Source organism: Salvelinus sp. IW2-2015, linkage group LG4q.1:29 (assembly GCF_002910315.2).
Source record: "Salvelinus sp. IW2-2015 linkage group LG4q.1:29, ASM291031v2, whole genome shotgun sequence".
NCBI lineage: Eukaryota > Metazoa > Chordata > Actinopteri > Salmoniformes > Salmonidae > Salvelinus > Salvelinus sp. IW2-2015.
In genome coordinates, this window is record NC_036842.1 from 85,156,693 (window position 1) to 85,162,898 (window position 6,206).

General features: G+C 44.5%; 1 protein-coding gene across 1 annotated transcript in view; it reads right to left on the bottom strand.

Annotated features, from left to right (window-relative positions):
- Positions 1 to 3,431, bottom strand: part of LOC111962686 (leucine-rich repeat neuronal protein 3-like) — a 14,068-nt gene extending 10,637 nt beyond the window's left edge. The window contains exon 1 of the mRNA XM_023985967.2: positions 3,078 to 3,431. The gene's annotated coding sequence lies outside the window, so the exon portion shown is untranslated. The remainder of the gene's footprint in view (positions 1 to 3,077) is intronic.
- Positions 3,432 to 6,206: the final 2,775 nt, after the last annotated feature.

The following is a 6,206-nucleotide window of genomic DNA, read 5'->3' on the forward strand; positions in this document are numbered from 1 at the left end:
GTAAGGATGTGAGTGAGGGGGGGGAGGTGAGGTGAGATGAGATGAGGGGGGGGGGAGAGGTGGGGTGGGGTGGGGTGGAGTGGGGTAGGGGAGGAGAGGTGAGGAGGAGAGGTGAGTGGGTGGGAGAAGAGGAGAGATGGTGGGAGGAGGGGAGGTGAGGGGATCGGAGAAGGGGAGGTGAGGGGATCGGGAGGGGAAGTGAAGTGATCGGAGGGGAGGTGAAGGATCAGAGGAGGGAGGTGGGTGAGGAAAATGGAGTGATGTAAGTGCCCCTCTCTTGTATTGCCGCCCCCGCCCCCCCCCCACCTCTTTTTATTGATTTATCATTAAATCTATCCAAGCAAAATCTGTCCTTTCAACGTGACCTGCTCCCTCGTGTTCCCTATAGCGCTACCGCTACAAATATGCACCTTAGCGCTACCTGCTACAATATGACAGTCTGCTACATTATGTCATTGTGCTGCACTGACCAGCCCATGAAAGCCTGCAATTAGCTATGCTAGCACGTTGCCTGTCATTAGCATTAGCTGTATGGCTACATTCATCTAAGGCAACCCACTGTGTGGTACCCATGCATACATGACATCCCCCCCTACCCATTGCACCCGCCGCCACCCTGGCGCGAAATCGAACTGCATCTGTTCAGCCGTCCTGCAGAAATAAACAGCAATCTTCAGACAATTAAATTAGGGATGCGGATGTTATAGCTGTCAAAGCTCCCCCGAGGGCTTCGCTACCAAATCCGCCTCCTCCACCTACCCTCTCTCATATTGGTCTACTTCATACACCACACAGACGCACGCACGCACTACTACGCACCGCGCGTGTGACACACCACACACACACACATTCTCACAGCACACACACACCACACACGCACACACCACACAACACACACAACACACACACACACAACAGCGACACGTAGACACACACACACACACACACACACACACACACAGGTATGGTATTCATGTAAACATGACCTGCCTGTTGATTTACAATGTTATTTGTATGTATGCACCATATAAAATGAGTTTTGCAGGGTACAGTGAACTCGCAACACACATTTTTCACTATGGATTAATCTATCACTATCACAGCTCATTGCATAAATACCTAATGTAATACTGATAAAGCATAGGGTGTTAGCTGTCAACATGCCCTTTTCCACAGGCTCAGGTAGGACTAGTTCTGCTGCTCTGACTGTAAAATGCATGGGATTTACTTTGAAAAAACAGTGTTTCAGAATCTGAGTCATACTGTATCTGCTGGGAATGCGTTTTCCCAGTGTATCAAATCAATCTTTGTTCATCCCTTGAATCCATGTGCTACGGTACACTGATATTCTCGTAGTGGGGATTTTGCAGGGTAGGTAGGTTGTGTTGCGTGGTTTTCATTTGACTCTTTATTGAGCGAGGATAGGATTGGAAGGAAGTTTTCACCCGAAAAAAAATACAAAATTGAGCTAAATCTGTCTAAGGTACAGTATGTTATAACACAGGAGTTTGAGGTTGGCTTGTAAATCTTAAGTCAAGATTTTAGTGACAAACAGAAACCGTCTGCTTATCATAAATAATTCATGTTTGATAGTAATGCTATTTCACATTACTGATATTAATTAGCCTGCTGAATTTTTTTTTTTTTTGATAGAGTAAATAGTGCCTTTTGACACTACATTACAGCCATTGTTAATGCATGGAATGGTGTTGAGTGTGAGGTACAGAATCTTGTAGCGATCTATTCCTCTCAAACTTTGTTTCTGTACAACCAGTCAGTGTGCTTTGCTTTAGTGATGTCTGCAGAGTGACATCACAGATTCAACGTGTACACTTTCACTTTCTTGTCTAAAGCACCAGTACTGTTTTCTCTTGTGGATTCATCACTCCAGTCCCCACCAGTCTGCATAGAGAACCTTGGGAAAGCAGGACGACCATAGAAGAGGACTATATGACGACTGCCTCTTTAAATCTGTTCGTAGCCAGGCTATTCAGCATGATATTGGTGCATTTTTTGCATAGAAATAGACAATTTTATGCATAATTAGGCTAGTTCTTGAAAACAGAATGATGCAGTCATCTTTCTGACCACGATTTAGTGGCTAACATTGTGACTGTGCTGAATGAGGTCTGCTGCTTACTAAAAATGCCTCAGTGTGACGTTGTTTAATTATGAACAAGCCCTAAATGCAGCCGGGTGATGGGAGATGGCGAGAAAGAACGAGGGAGATGAGGTGAGGTGAAAGAGAGTGAGAGAGAGATGGAGAGACGGAGGGGGGGTGCTGTTCTGGTAAATTAGGCAGGCAGTGGTGGGAATGTATTTTTCCTCTGGTTAGAGGAGAGTTCTCCACAGCCCAGCACTCCAGCTCTGTCTCACCTGGATTCCTTAAAGACGCGGACAAATCCTAAATAAATCCTCTTTGAGAACCTCTATGTTCGTCCTCTTGGCACACACAGTCAAATAGTGTCCAACTGTAAACGCATACAGTACTTGTGTGTTATGATCCATCAGTGAAAACGGAAAGGGGTCTCTTTACCCCGGGCTTATTACTGGTTTACCTCGTTGAGTTCTGGTCTTTTCTACTGATGGCAGATTCCCTGACTTGTCTTCTTTTCTGTTCTATCCCTGACAGACACACAGAGGCGAGTATACTTCAGTTTTTATATTTTTCTCAGATGTACCTGTAGAGCGATGCTGCCGAGATAACACCGCCTTCATTCCGCTCCAGCCTGAAAACCACAAATCTCTCTCACCGCTTTCAAAATACACCTTGATGCCAATAACAGCCTACATATTCATCCAAACGTTTCCTTAAGCAGCAGTGACAAAAGCTTGTGTTGGACTCCTCAGTCCTTTCATTTCCTCAATTCCACCCCCCCCCCACCCCCCGGCAAGCCTCCCACATAACTGCAGGCTGTGCCTTCTGCCTTCTTGGCTGCTAACTCCCTCCACAAGACACAGGTTCAGCTCAAGGACTACCGCATTGTCACACTGAAAACCAACCCTCTACCACGCCAACCAAACACACTTGCCTCAAATACACACACAGGAGAGAGAAGAAATAGATAGAAACTTACCAGTGGGAGTGAGTCCCTTCACACACTATATGGACCTGCAGCAGGTATTCCCCTCATGCATGGAACCCACATGTTTTAGAGCAGTAGTCCAGCATGACAGTGTGAAGACTCAGATCACAGCAGGTTTTTCATGTGTATTTCCAAGAACATGCTCTTCTTCTCCTTTCGTCGCTGAGAGGCAGAGAGAGAGAGAGAGAGCGAAACAGGAGAGGGAGAGATGGGTAGCTCCAGCTCTAAAACCGTTCCACTGTGTGTGTGTGTGAGAGAGAGAGAGGCAGAATGGAGGAGAGAGAGAGAGAGAGAAACAGGAGAGGGGAGGGAGAGATAGGTAGCTCCAGCTCTGATATCGTTCCACTGTGTGTGTGTGTGTGTGTGTGTGTGTGTGTGTGTGTGTGTGTGTGTGTGTGTGTGTGTGTGTGTGTGTGTGTGTGTGTGTGTGTGTGTGTGTGTGTGTGTGTGTGTGTGTGTGTGTGTGTGTGTGTGTGTGTGTGTGTGTGTGTGTGTGTGTGTTGTGTTTAGAGAGAGAGAGAGAAGCTGAGAGAGAGGCAGAGAAAGGCTCTCTTGGTTGTGTGTGTGTCTTTTGCTTGCTAAAGATGCTGGGTGCAGAGCAGAGCGATAGGGTGGGGGCTGTTCTCTGTCTATCCCTCCTTTTCTCCAGCGCAGTTAGAGAGCAGATCACTCAGCTGATCAACCATCACTCCGCTCCGGTGCTGCCAGCTCCACCGTCATTAATAACACATACACACATACACACACAGTCCAATCCCTCTTCAGATCGCAGGCTCTGTTCTTGGAGCTGCTAGTAATTTTGATTGGCTGAGCGGGCTGTCAATCAGTCATGATCCCCTGTATCCCTGAGGAAGAAGGAGGGAGGAAGAGACCAAATGTGTGTGTATGTGTGGGAGAGAGTAGGAGGAAAGGAGTGACAGAGAGAGTGTGTATGTGTCTGTCTGTTTGTTTGTTAAAAAGAGAGTGATAGAGGGAGACTGAGTGAGAGAACATGGGAGGGAGAGATGGCGAATGGATGTGGCTTCTTATTAAGACTGGCATTTCGGGTTTGAATCTCCGGGGGATTTGAAGGCAGCGTTTAACATGGTGCGGTTTCTGCAGGTCATTATTCAATGCCTTTGTGTCCCTCATTTGGCCAGACACTCTGAACTGAACACCTTTGTACCTCTGGCTCCCTGGTACCCTCACAGTCATATACGTATCTGTGGCTGGAATAGAAGCCCATAAGTTTTGATAATTACAATGCTATTGATCATGGCCTTGAACAGCACACCCAAGCGAGAGAGAAAACAATTACATATCTTTTCTATATTACCCAATTATTAAACTTATTTTGTATCCGGAATGTGGATGCCATTGCTTTGTATTTCCTCAAAAAGGACAGTCATTGTCGATATCAAAGTTAATCTTGTTCTCTGTTGGCTACGCAGAAGCAGTTTGTTGCTTGGCAAAGGAGGTCATTGCAGTGTTGTTAATGGTCATAGAATTCATTAACTGAGCATTGCGGTATTTTGAATTATTATAGATGTCCTCCAGCGATTAAAAAAGACACTTTTCCTATTGAAAAATGATATTCTGAGTATAAATACAGTAAAGTACACACACTAAAGGGTTTGGAGCTAAGCGTTGTTTTTTTTACACAACTGCAAACTTCAAGGAGTAGGACATTCAAGGAGTTGGTCTGATGGTGCCCTCTGATGTCATCGGCCTCCCCCTTGCTTGAGGAACAATAGAGGAGCTTGTGCTGTGTCATGAGGATACCTGGATCACCTATTGAGATGTTCAGGTGTTAAATGAGCTGAAGAGGAGACTGGAGTAGGACTTGAAGGGTTAATTAGAAACAAAGTGAACAATCTTTCTCTACCATGGGCTGTGGATGAGCATAGTGCTGCTACTGTTTGTTTGTGTTCCGCTGTGTTGTGAGGTTCACTTGCTGAGAGATGGAGAGGAAAGAGAGGGAAGACAGTGATATGAGTGAAGGAGTGAGATCCTGGTACCTGAACCCTACACAATGTTCACTGCAGTATAGTACGTTTCTGTCTACTGCTGGGGAGGTACACTGATTCTAGTTCCGTCTACTGTTGTGAATAGGGTCTTTTTTATGTTATTTTTATTGAAGAGTAGACTAGAGTAAATAGGGTCGCTTTACAGTACAGATGTAAAAGACATAAAACTTGTATTTATTTTTCCTCTGTGTATTTGGTGATCATGGTTTTATTTTTATTATGATCTCATAGCTGTATCTTTATCAAATATATTTATTGATATAATTTATTGTGTGTGTTCCAGGTATCTGTAATGGCTTTCGTCTGGTGAAGGAGAAGAGGACCCAGGTGCAGCGTGGTAAGTGTTCATTTTTATAAACAAAATAAACTGAACACTGAAATGACAAAAATAATAAAGAGCGAGAACGAAAGCGAAACAGTTCTGTAAGGAATACGCACAAAACAGAAAACAATCACCCACAACCAAAATGGGGAAAACAGGCTACCTAAGTATGATTCTCAATCAGASACAACGATCGACAGCTGCCTCTGATTGAGAACCATACCAGGRCAAACACAGAAATGGAAAACATAGAAAAACAACATAGAATGCCCACCCCAACTCACACCCTGACCAAACCAAAATAAAGACATAAAAAAGGAACTAAGGTCAGAACGTGACAGTATCCCAAGAACCCCCAGCAGAAGATCATCAAGAGGGTCATAGCCCGGGAGGGAGACTTCATTAACCTCTTGACGCTAGGGGTCAGATTTTTTTACATTTTTAAATAACGTTCCCAAGGTAAACAGACTATTTCTCAGGTCCAGATCGTAGAATATGCATATAATTTACAGATTAGGATAGAAAACACTCCAAAGTTTCCAAAACTGTCAAAGTATTGTCTGTGAGTATAACAAAACTGATTCTGCAGGCGAAAACCTGAGAAAATCTAACCCGGAAGTGATTTTTTTTTTGTATCTGTGTTTCCTGGCCCGTCTTTCTTCCATTTAAAGGGGTATCAACCAGATTCCCTTTCCAATGGCTTCCTCAGCCTGTGACCAGGCTTTAGACATAGTTTCAGGCTTTTATTTTGAAGAATGAGCGAGATTTTTCAAAACTAGTCAGGTGTCCTCT